This window comes from Rhipicephalus microplus, unplaced genomic scaffold (assembly GCF_043290135.1).
Source record: "Rhipicephalus microplus isolate Deutch F79 unplaced genomic scaffold, USDA_Rmic scaffold_16, whole genome shotgun sequence".
Taxonomy (NCBI): Eukaryota; Metazoa; Arthropoda; class Arachnida; order Ixodida; family Ixodidae; genus Rhipicephalus; species Rhipicephalus microplus.
Genome location: NW_027464589.1, coordinates 9,146,813 through 9,160,046, shown reverse-complemented (window position 1 = coordinate 9,160,046; position 13,234 = coordinate 9,146,813). Strand labels below are relative to the sequence as shown.

Here is a 13,234-nt window from a genome sequence, read left to right as displayed (position 1 = left end):
AGTTGCTCATCTTGTCCCCTTTCCACTTTCGCTGCTCTTCCAAAACTTAGCTTGATACATTTGTGATCACTACCCAGACTTATGAAGCCACCTTCATCTATGTGCATTCCCTTGAGCTTAACACACATCCTATGTGGCATCAGTGCATAATCTATCATTGACTGCAGCCTTCCTACCTCCCATGTTATTTGCTTGGTGACCCATTCTGTTACCGACCCTCCTTCCTATCGCACCAATGTAGTGAATGTCATCCTGTGCGAAGGGGTGAGCGCCGGGCTCGTACACGTCTTGGTTAACTTCCATTACGCTGTATCCGTGTTGCCGGCTCAAACACTTGAGCACACAATTGGCCTCAACTACCCTCCTTTCAATCCAACGAGGCTGCCCCCAGACATCTGGGACAGTGCATATGGTCACATACACACTCCCAGAGGCTTCTCGGAGCTTACGCATCCCATCCTCTAACTTTCTTTGAAGGTTCTGATCCTTGCCCTTGAACACATCATTGAGCCCAGCATGAATAATGACTAGATGTTCGACCTCCATGCTGTTTTTTACAGCTTCCTGAGCTTTGGCCACTGCATCCACCATGCTCTTCCCTGACTGTGCCTCCACACTGACTCTCCCATCTTCCTTCACTGTGTTGAAGACGCCATCCCTAACCCTGGCCACGTTAGTGTCCCCCACCACTAGGACCCTTCTACGCTCCAATCGCTGGCTTTCTGTTTGTGATGGCGCCCCTGTTTGCTTCACCTGTTTCTCTCTCTGCCGTCTGTCCTGTGTTTCTGCTCTGCTTGAAGACTGCCGCGCCACCGAGCTGTATGTTCTCAGAGCCTCCGTGCTGTGGCCAGACACTGCGGCCCTCTGACCTCCCTTCTCGCCTGTTCCTTCCCGCCTGTCGCCTTCTCCGCTACCCACGCCTTCCATCTCACACCGCTCGGGGCCGGGGCAAAGGGCCATTAGCTCTTTTACCTGCTGCTCGAGCTCGGTACGGCCTTCCCGCTCTTTTTGAAGATCGCCCATCATTTGCTCTAATAGGGTGGCGGTAGCCTCCTCCTGCTCACGCGACGCTCTGAGCTGTTTTTGGAGTTCTATCCTCTGCTCCCATTCCGCCCTAAGCTTCCCCTGAAGCTCCTTGATGCTAGCCTCCATGCGCTGCACGGCCGCCTTCAGTGCCTCGCACAGCCTGCACACGAAGCTCACCTTCTGCGCGTCGGCCAAACTCGTGAATGCTGTCTCATCTAAGTAGCACCAGCGCTTGCATTCTTTGCACTGCACCAGCTCACTCTCGCTCGTGGTTTTCCAAGCCTCCTTAGCCATCGCCCGCCCGACCATCGGACCGAGTGCCCGACAGGCCTACGTTCAACCCTAATCCCGCTATCCAGCCTCCTCCGTTAACTCTCCTACCTCAACAACTGTTTGAAGCTACTGCTACACCGCACACATACGTGTTCAATTTGCTAGTAGCCTCTCACTAGGTCTCTTCGTGTTCGGCTCTAGCTCTTTAACAACTCAGCGGGCGCATGACCTTCTTCAAAACAGCCAGCCCGTTCACGTGGTCAACGTCACTACAACGTTGCCCGTGTCCCACACCTACAGTACTCGCAACGCTACTTATTGATTAGGAGAGAAAAAAAATAATGGTGTTCGCAAACACAAAAAAATGAAGAGAAACTTATCTCTCGTTGCGCGCTGCTTCTGCACCAACCGACCTTGCACGATCTTGAATCGGCCGAACAGGCGGAGCGCGCGAAAATACGTCCGCACAGCTCGGATGGTGCTACGGCGTAGTAGCGCCAGGTGGCGATGCGACTCTCTCTGCGAATGTCTGTAGTGCGCAATGGTCCCCTCTTCCATGCGCGTCAAGGAGCAAGCATCTTGAAGGCTTTCGACAGCTTCCGGCCATTGACGCGGCAAATTCTCGAAACCTAGCTCGCGACCAGCGTGCTCGTGAAGGTACAACTAGGAAGTTACTTTATCATTTCAGCGCGACTTGGACGAAGACAGGAGACGCATAAAACACAGACGGGCGCTCGTCTGTTTTTTGTGTCTCCTGTCTGTCCAAGTCGCGCTGAAATTATCCAAGTAACGTCTTAGTCGCCCAAATCAAAGAGTTATTGCGACTAGGAAGGCTGGAGTGTACTAGAACATTGTGGTATGGCCGTGGCCGTCGAGATGCATACTGTTCGGCGCGAATGGAACATAAATTCGCAGCAAGAATTTGCTCGGGTATCCGCGCATCGTTGAAACGAAAAGTGGGTGCAGGCATACCTCTGAGCGGTATGACCAAGCAGATATCATTGCTTGCACCTCCGCACTCGATTCAACAGCGCACGCCAAGCTCTACACATGCGGCACTACGTTTTTTTTTCTCCTGAACCGACCTCGCATCTTTCCAGGCACCACGTGTACGGCCAACACCACGTATGGCTGGAGTTAAGTTCTGCCAAACCGCACATATATGTGGTGTTTCAACGATTAATTTCGAGGGGGGGGGTATCACTTGCAAGGAATGTCCTCCCCAGCCTGAGCGCAAGAGGCGTCAGGGAGACCCTCCCATGATTTACGCCACTGCTGGCGGCTGTCTGTTATCCTGAAACATGCCCTGGAAATTAACCAGACAAGAGCAGAGATGAAGCACCCTTTTTCAAGAGGCTTCGAATTAGGGCTACCATTAACGGCAGCCAAAATGTCACGCAGGCAGAAAAGCAACTACGTTTACGAATATTAAGTGCTATCCGCAGGGTAATGTCTACTGTTAAAATTGCATGGTAAAATAGTGTTAACGCCGATGTATTTATTGCAAACTAGGACTGCCTGTGCACCTTTGCATCAATCTGCCTCGCGAACCAGGTCTACTTACGAAATTTGCAGATGTCAAGACCACTAGGATACTGTGGCATCTGTGTGTATAAGTCCACAAAAGTGAGAGGGGGCAAATAATTTCATTGACCTTGGTTACTTTGGAGTTATCAAAAGTGCCCCAGGCACATGGCATTCATTTGGCAAGTGCTATTCTTAACAGGCTGATGGCGGAACTTAATCAGAGGCCTTTGAAGTGCTCCGAGTGCAGTACCACAGCTTCCTTGCAGTTTCATTGGCGATCTCAGCAAATGGCCTGAAATGAAGACGGCTGTGCTGTGAAAATTATAGTAAACATACTATGCAAAAATAAATGAAGCGAATAAAATTTTGATTCAGAATGACAGCAACAGCTGTGGCCATTGATGAGGAACTTCAAGAAAAACGAGCTTTACAACTGTTTATCTCGAAATTGTTGGAGATAAATGCATTTCATCACATTAATGTAGTGTTTTTCATTAACTATAGAAAGGGGGCCTTATGCAAAAAAAAAGAAATGAAAAGGAAAGAACCTATGTAGTCGAGTGACTGAAACCCTTTTTCACACAGTTTAACATTTTCTATCGAAAAATTAGCAATGAAGTTCCCAGAAAACATGCCTTCACCAGTGGAACCACTCTCGGCATTGGTTGCTGCAAACCATACTAGTCTGCCCATAGTCAATAAGCTCGCAAAGGCCACAACTACACAGCCCTTTTTCCTTCTTTACAGCAACTATGAACAAAAAAATAGAGGTTTTCAAAACAAGGAGGCATTGAAAATGTTACACTATTTTACCTGAGGAAGTTAAAACTCTTTCCTTACCGGGCCTATTCAATTTCGATCAATCTGATCGATGGGTTCAATTTGAAATTCCCGCGCCCCAACGCGCCATATGGACATGAGGCGCCATCTGAAATGAAGCTCAGGAAGCACACAACCCGTGTCAGTTTCGGTTTTGGTTTTCCGGACACCCGCTGATTTTTGACCTTGCTTGGAAGATAAGCGAGCGCCTGGCGATAGCGGCAGCCATGGCGTCGTTGTCGCGCGCTGGGTCTGAAAGGAATCGTCGTGTTTCTCGTGATTCTAGTGTTGTTAGAGTAGATTTTTCGGATGAAAGTGGTAGCAGTGGCTCTGAAGAAGATTCCCTATCGTCGGAGTTAAGCACCGACAGCGATGAGGCCCTCAACACACCGGAAACGTCATCGTCAGCTCGACGGTGAGTTTTTTTACGGGATTTATCGCGTTGGTGAGCGCCTGCGAGGGGACCGAGCGTGTTGTCACAGTTATTATCTCTATCCGCAGGGTCTCTACGTCCTATGGGCGCGATTCAATGCCTCCCGCTGCACAGCGCGTGCAGTTTTGTCCAAGACGGAAACCGGGAGTCGATCTGGGCATGGCGCGACGGAGCAGCGCTAGTCGGTTTCTTCGAGCCCTGGATTTCTTTTTGCTGTTTTTCTCAACGGAACTCGTCACAGCGATGTGCGAGAATACAAATAAATACGCCTGGGCGCACATTCTCGAGAAACCGACGTACTCGGAACGCGACGGATCGTGGAAAAATGTTTCCCCAGATGAAATGATGAAGTTCATCGGACTCCTCATCTACATGGGGATAGTGCAACTGCCTCGCCTGCACCTCTATTGGAGCACAGCAGAGTTGTTTTCTGGGCTAATCTCACGTGGGGTTATGCCAAGAAAACGTTTTTTCTCCTTCCTCGGTATGCTGAGCGTGACGGATCATGAAGCTACCAATCCCGCTACAGACGGCAAGCTGCACCGAATTGCTTTTTTACTTCGGCACATCAATGATGTATCTGCGCTCCATTTCCAGCCAGACCGTTACATTTTTGTCGACGAAAGAATGGTGAAATCCAAAGGCCGTTCGGGAATACGACATTATCTTCGCGACAAGATTGTCAAGTGGGGATACAAGCTGTGGGTCCTCGCCGACTCCTATTCCGGCTACACAGTGCAGTTTAGTGTTTACACCGGGAAGCGTGAGACACCGAGCGTAAATGGACTCGCATTTGATGTCGTGACTAGCCTGTGTGAAATGTATTTTGACCAGGGATACACACTATTCATGGACAATTTTTACGCGTCCACGTCTCTTTTTTTATACCTCCTGGAGCAGAAGACTCTTGCTTGTGGAACAACACGGAAGGATCGTCGCACGTTCCCTGCGGAATTGAAGGACTCCACATGGGAGAAAAAGGCCAAGAGGGGAGATGTTCGCTGGCTGCAGCATCAAGGCGTCCTGTATCTTCAATGGAAGGACAGACGCGTGGTGCACATGATGAGCACTGCCCATACTGCGAACAGCCATGTGACTGCAACAAGAAAACTAAAGGTCGCTGGCCAATGGAAGAAGGTCCCAATTAGGAAACCAAGACTAGTTGAAGAATATAATGCAGGCATGCTTGGAGTAGACAGGTCAGACCAGCTCATCGCATCGTACAATGTGTTGATGAAGTGCGTCAGGTGGTGGAAAACTTTGTTCTTCCACTGCATCGACATCGCTGTTGTGAACAGTTTTATTCTTTTTGAGGCCCATAGGAGAGAGCACCCCGAAATTCCAGAACTGCACCGAGCGCCTCGTTACGACCAGCTTGCCTTCCGAATGGAGCTTGTGAAGCAGCTACTGGAAATTGAAGCCACAGGTTTTGGCAGCGCCCCTCCCCCTCGAGAATCTGCGCACAAGCCAAAAGTGATGGAAACTAGGCGCAACTGCAAGCTCTGCTATGCGAGCCGCAAGGTTGAGCACAAGACGAGCGTCTTTTGTGAAACGTGTGGCGTTTACTTGTGCTTCATCGCGACCAGAGACTGTTTTGGTGAGTGGCACCGCCACCACAAGGGATAAAACATTTTTGTGTGGTCTCACATTTATTTACGTGTACTCTTGTAACCTCTGTGGTCTTTAGAAGCAACTACTACCTAACCAATGTATATTCAGAATTTGTATTGCCATCTTTTCGCTTGTTACACCCACTTTTTTTTGAAAAAAAAAATTGTGTACCTGAGAATTTTTTGTTTGTTATTTTTTTATTCTTACTGTGTAATAATAACTTCTTCTAAATTTATTGAAATAAATAGACCATTCATTCCTCTACATTTTCATGGGCTGCAGAGAATCTAAAATATTTTTTATCTGCGGATAAAATTTTTTTCTTGCACCGTCAGAAAATTGTCTCGTCATCACAAGTGCTAACTTTTTTTTGCTGTGCTAACAATTTTTTATGTGTACTGTTGAAACTTTTAGGATAGTTAGCTACGTAAATATGCCACAAAACGTATATCTTTAATTTTTTTTACTGAGATATTTGTGCCCACCATGGTTACTTTTCCACATTTTTTTTGCGGTAGTTGCGAGAAATTTGTTGTTTGTGATTTTTTTTCTGCTATTGTGTTGCAAACACATGTTTTGTATTTATATCATTAGAAAGTGCATTTATTTGTCTACATTTTGGTGTATTACAATCAACAAAAAAACATTGTTATATAACGATAAACTTGTTTTTCTGCACCACATAAAAACGGGTCTTTTCCTGGCGGTAAGGAAAGAGTTAAAAGAGCCCATGCATCAGGACTGAAGTATTTCTTTAGTTTAGGCAAAGATACTCTGCAGTCTAGCAGAGCACTGGGCAGGGCTTCGGGACGAACTTCCAGGTCATGCTCCTGTAAGATGTAGGCACCATCTAGCACCCTTGGGCACAGGCTGTCACCAATGAGGCCAGACAATATCACTGGGAAGAAAGTGCAATGAAAAAAAAAAAAAAATCAAAGTTAACGGAAACACAGTGCCTAGAATAAATGCAAGCTTCAATAGCAAAATGCAATCTTCCTTACATTGTGTTTGCGACTTCTCAGACAGCTGCTTAAATCGCACTGGTCTGGCATCATCTTGTTCCCTTGGTCGCTTTAACCTGCTTTGCAGCACCCGCTTGCTTGGACGGCCTCGGCTCTTGACTAGGGGGAGTTTTATCTCGCTTACTGGGCTGGATGCGGTGCCCTTCTGGTTCGCAGAGCCTCTAGTGTCACTTCCGCTGATTGAGGGTCTTGCAGAGCACTTTTCGTTTGCAGAGCTTCCAGTGTCACTTCCGCTCATCGAGGGTTCCGTGGTGACACTGGGCTGACTCTGGTTGAGCAGCTTCTGCGCTCCATCAATATGCAGCGTATCTCCAGAGCCTACACCTTGAAAAGTGGAATTTTCTGGTGCTTGCACCTCGTCTTTTTCATGATTGCTCAGTGTCACCTCTTCCTGCCTTAGCCAGGCTGTGTTCACAGACTCTAAGAAACTGAGTTGTGGTGCAAAGACGTTTGGCTGGCAGTCAGCCAGATTGTCTGCAATAGCTTTCAGTGTCCTCATTGCATAATTGAAACGCTGGTTTCTATCCATTTTTTGAAAGGAAGGCCCTGGCATTGACAGAACTTGTTCTTCCGCAGAGCTGCCCGTCGTGGACTCCAAGTCAGCGTCAACTTCTTCATGGTTGTTCACTTCAGTAGCTTCAAGGAACTCCACCTGATATGATTCGAACCATCGCCTGCTGACAGCTTCCTCCAGACATGGCTATATTTCAAATTTAGCACAAACGGCAAGCATTTGCCCGCAAAGCAGCCTCATCCTTTTGTACGTGGTGCAGCTGCATGAATGTTTTTCATATGAGACATCGAGCCTGGTATCAGTGGATGTAGAAAAAACGGCGTAGGTGTGCGCTGGTGACTTTTTAATTTCTTGAGCTTCATGGCGCAGTTTCACCAGCTTACTGCTGAACAGCTTGCAGGCATACGGTGTGAGGACTTGGCAACACTGCTCCTGCACACCTTCATGTCCTTCATAGCTATAAGAGTCGCAGGTCTTTAGAAGGATGGTTTTGTGATGTGCTTCGTGTGACAAGCTTGTGGATAACTTGAAGAGGCCACGAAGAGCTTCATGAAGCTTTGAAGACGATGAGAGAACATTTTTTATCTTCGCGTTGTGTGATTCAACACGGTTGTTGGTATTGTTTCCTCCTGTGAACTCTTCATCGCAAAGGTGCCGTACCCACATCTCGGTGATGTTTGCTCACTTTTTAGTGAAATAGCTGGTGGATTCTGAACTGGCATACCTTTCGAATTTAGATTTTGCTTCATTATATTTCTGTAGTGTGGGAGCATGCAGCATTTGACTAAAGCTGGCTAACAAACGATTGCATTCATCAGGTGACTTTCCGATCTGTGCAGCTGCAGTTTGAAAGGCTTTTTTCTCATGAAATTCGCACAGTTGCACAGCTGGGGAATCTCGGAAGGCTGCTTTGACGGTGTTCACTTCCGTAAAATCTTTGTCTGTAACCACAACTTTTGTACTCATTCCTGCACAAATGTCTCTAAAAGATGTGTCACAATATACTGCTGCTCAGATGCCACAAATGCATAGGCACCACATGACTCAAACCGGATCCATCGTGTACGACCATTACAAACGCAGGCATGTGCAGCTTGTTGGTCCGGTATGTTGCGTCGAGCAGGACAACTTCTGGGAAGCACTTAAACGCCTGCTGCATGTGTGGAGTTTGGAAGAACAGGATCTGTAGTTCCTTGTTTTCATCTGTTATGGGAAGCACTTTTGCACCATACTTTGCTTTCAAGTTGTTCATCTCCTGCAGCAACTGGATCGCCTCATCCTCTCCTTGCCGCGCACACTTCAGGTTCTGTATATCCTTGGCGGTTACTGCTTTCCCTGCACGAACATAAATTAAGAAGAGAAATAAACGACAAATCTCGCATAAAGAAAATTCTTACCAGCTTCCTGTCGCAGCTTCTCCACGATGAGGCTAGGTCGATTATTCAGCTCTATTAGGGGTCGAACGAAATTGACCTCCTCCTCGTTCAGCTGGCGACACTCCGAGTACGCCTTATATGTTTCCGGGCTGACCTCGTGGTTATGCTCCAAGTTGACAACCGTGACCTCTAGTAGTTGGTTGGCCCGGCACGTGGTTACGGTAATTTTGGCCGGGCAGTCTTTCTTCATAGTCCTAGGAGAAATCTTTTTGGTTTCACAGTTCCCGCTCTGAGCACACAGCTAAGGCGAGAGTGGAGGGGGTGGAGGCGCTTACCTTTGTTGCGGACGAATTCCAGTCCCCGTCTTTCTCACAACACCTCCGTGCTTGCAAACATAAGTTATGTTCACGAATTTTAACTTTGAGTCGAGCCTAGTTAGACCGGCAGAAAGCCGAGAATTCACAACGTCCACAGTCTTGCTTGCCTTCGTGGCAAAAAGAGTGTTTGTAGCGACTTGAAAGTCTGAATGCTCGATCAAACTCGACGTAGCTGTCGAACTTCGCACCAACATTCATGCCGTCTTCGAGACTCGTACGCTGCTTCGCGCACGGTAGAGGGGACCCTTGTAGGCTACAGTCCAAGAGACCAAGGGCACGTACGTGAATGAGGAGGGATAAGCGAAGGCTGCCGACTGGGTCCGCACGCTACTAACGTTACCACCAGAGAACAACTGCTAATGCTGCTACCATGCCACCACTAAGACTACAACACTGCACAACACGCACCACCACGTGAGCGCCATGTCAGCCATGAGCTAACATGACCCGGCGCTAGATGGCATTACACGCCACGTCGTACGTACAGTCTTTTCCGGTTTGCGTGTACGACGTCGTGCGTGCAGCATTGTGCTTTGCGGAAAGCGAAGAGTGAAGGTACGAGAGCTACCACGGAGAAACAAGAAACTGAAACCATAAGACCTGCAGTGATTCTTTATGTTCATAAGATATCCCACAACCTGAAAAAGGTAGCAGACCAGTGTGGGGTACCTGTCGCCTTTTCCTCGCCCGTAAAACTGGCTCAGCTGTGCCCGAGAACTGCTCGGGGAGTGGAGGTAGGATGCCATCTACATTAAGGGACATCAACTACTCAAAAGTTACAAGCAAAACTATTGCAAAATAATCTACAAAACAAATGATGTACTGGTGAAGAAATACCTTCTGGTGTGAAATGCTTCTAATCAGTCACGGGCACATTACGAGCGAAAAGATGTATCCCAAATTTCAAAAAATAAAGATACTCCTAATAACAATATAGCAACTGCAGAGATAAAGTAAAAACTGAACATTTAGATTTCGCGCAATTTTGTCTGTGTACAGTGTAAAAAATCTGCGCCAGCTTTAACGTAATACTTAAAGGGCCCTGCAACGCTTTTTGAGCATGGTCAGAAAAAATGGCAGCATATCCACGGAGTGAATGATGGAGAGTGGGGCGAAGCATTCGTCCGTCCATGCGTCCGTCTGTGTGACCGTCCATGCGTCTGTTTGTGCGCCCGTCCCTGCGTTCTTTCGTGCATCCGCCCCTGCGTCCGTTCATGCGTCCATCCATGCATCTGTTTGTGTGTCCGTTCGTTCATCTATTCACCACTCCAAGTCCCACCATCTCGCATCTTTTTATCATATATACCCCATATAGAAGCACCGCCATCCAGCGGACACTCCAAGGACTAAACGAGAGGTGGCACACGCATACTTTCTTACGGCCTGTGCTTTGGGTCCACTTCCCACCTTTAACCACCTCGAGTTCATGGTATATTCTAGTTCACTGTATTCATGGCACTGCGACCAAATGCTCGCTAAACCTTTCGAAAACCAAGGAGGTTACGCCCAGCGAGTATAATGTAGCAACCTTTCCCTGTCAGATAGGGCTCAATTTACATGCCAATCGCTGCTAATGAGAAATGAGAGACAGGAGAATTCGGCTTTTACTTTCTTACGGCTTGCGCTTCGTATCTACTTCTCATTTTTAACCACCTTGAGTTCATTCATGGTAAATACAAGTTCATTGTATTCATGGCACTGCGGCTCAGCGCTCGCTAAACCTTTCTAAAGCTAAGGAGGTTACACCCAGCGAGTATAATGTAGCATCCCTTTCTTGTCCGATAGTGCTCAATGGACATGCCAATGGCTGCTAATGGGGATCGCAGCGTGCGCGTTGACTAAAAGCCGAATGCTCATGTCTCTCATTCCCCATTAGCAGCCATTGGCATGTACATTGAGCACTATTTTTTATTTTTAAACAACGCACAGAAGAAATCTCTCACTGGCACCACCTTGGAGGTCAAGTGTTATACCTATTTCGGGTATGTGCCACTGGTGGTTACATACGAGGGACGCCCAAGCCACGCCATAAGGAGCTTCGCCCCTAAAACACTGCCGATTGGTAGTAGAGCTTCCCGACAACACGCGAGCCAAATATTATAGCACAGCACGCGGCCTTAAATTCACAATAAATGATCAAACTCAGCTAAAAATTGCTTTCTCTTCTCTCCACAAATCACGCAAAATGCCCGAAAATCACACGTGGCAAGTGTTACAGTTACCTAAGCTAAAGAAAGTGGCCATGTGACTGTTACATGTAATAGATCACAAATGAAATGGTAGAAATAATATTTTTTAAATGTATGAAGGTACGTGAAACGGCATGGTGTAAAATTCTCTACAAAAGAAACCTAAAAGGGGGCCCAGCACAAGCATTTGTTGTGAACGCCTCAGTTTTTTGTGTCAATTTTTATTGCAAGAGAGCACGTTTCGCAAAAATTTCAGCACCCACTGTGGTGTCGGAGTCATTGGTTGTGAGTGAAAAATTGCGAAAAATGCAAATAAGATACTAAATATTTCCGGGCCCGAGGCAAGCAGGTGTTCTATATGAGTCTGCTTGGGAAATCAGTGGATACAACTTCTAGGCTTTACAAATACGAGATTCCTGTATACGGGTCTAACAATACAACATGTAATATCAAAGTAATATTCTGTGGTATAAGCGTACATTGCCGTCGGAATGTCATTACCATGGTTCAAAGCCAGCCACCCATTACAAAAGGCACGCAGGTTACTGCATTTATTCCGTTAACACTTTGCTGTGGGTAGATAGCAAGTTTAAAAACATTTCGCGCTCAAAACTGCTTAGATGGGAAAAATCAACGGTGCTCTTGCAAACCTCAACGAATCTGTCCACAATGCTGCACGAGGGCTTGTCAACCATGCAGCCACAAGGCAACAAGATGCTGAGGTTGCTGAATGCAATGAGCTAACAAAACATTTTTATCTAGGACGCAGGGTCTTCCCACTTCCACACAGTAAAGACAGAGCTGAAGCCATAACACTCAGACAATTAAAAACGCAAACCTTTCCAAGCCCTCTAGTAATTAACAGGATTTATCTGGAGTTCTGTGTTTCTACAACATGCGATAAATGCCACAAGACCCTCGATCTTGCTCGTATGCTCTGGCGTTGCTACGCATTATGCAGCGACAAGGAAAATACTGAAGAACGATGGGACGCAGCCTTGCACAGTACTTCATTAAAGGGAAAATTATGGGCAGTCCAAAGGGCCTGTGAAGCAGCTGTGAAGCTTTTTTTTTTCTGTTTTAACTTTTATTTGTTGTATTTCCTTCACTGTTGTTATTATTATTATTATTATTATTATTATTATTATTATTATTATTTTGCCACATTCATATTGTACCCACCCTCTCTGTAACACCCTCTGGGTCTTGAGGGTATACTAATAAATAATAAATAAATAAATAAATAATTAAAAAGCAAGATAATTCGGTACCATCGTGGGAGTGGCTCGCTTCGGGCTAGGACACTAGCACGACCCATTGGACCTCAATAAAGTTCTTTCATCAATCCATCCATCCATAACTACTTATAATTGTAAGCATGCTACCCATTGCACAGAATGCAGCTATATGTGAAAGCTTCACTGACAGAAGACACTTTCAACTTTATTGATTACAATTGTATTAATGCATAGTTAAAACTTTAATTTAAACATTAATTTTAATGCAAATTTAAACGATGCAAATTGCAATTTGCGATGTGCTTGAAGCAGTAAGCAACACCAACAGTGAAATTATTTTGGTGAATAAAGTGTATGACAACACACAGCACTCTGGAAAATTGCACTCACTGATCCTATTACATTGCATTAACAGCCGAGCAAGACCAAATGCTTTTGTACGTCGTTTCAGGCATATGCACAAGCAGTTAATATTTTGCCAACATAACCGAACAACCCGTTGAGACCGTGCGTGACGTATGTGAACGTGGAAACACGGCGGGGCTAGCAGACAATGCAGGGAGCGATCAACACTCGGCACGCTTCAGCCAAGGTGCTGCCAGGTGGTGACTCCCCTCCATCTGGTGGTTAATTGCGAGATGGCTTTACTGCACAAGGAAATGCACAAGTTTGTGTAGCCATGGTGGGTTGGTTGTCTGTTGTCGCGACCGGGATTGCAGGCACTGAAGATTCGGGATCAAGATGTTAAGGTAGGAGGAAGTTGAACTTAGAGAGAGTTTATTTACATGGCAAGACCTCTCTGGCCCGTAGCTCTACATTGGATAGCTCT

The 13,234-nt window shown here is 46.5% G+C and overlaps 1 protein-coding gene across 3 annotated transcripts in view; it reads left to right on the top strand.

The window, feature by feature from the left end:
- vito (nucleolar protein viriato) overlaps window positions 1–13,234 on the top strand; it is a 157,428-nt gene that overhangs the window by 3,713 nt on the left and 140,481 nt on the right. The window lies entirely within an intron of this gene.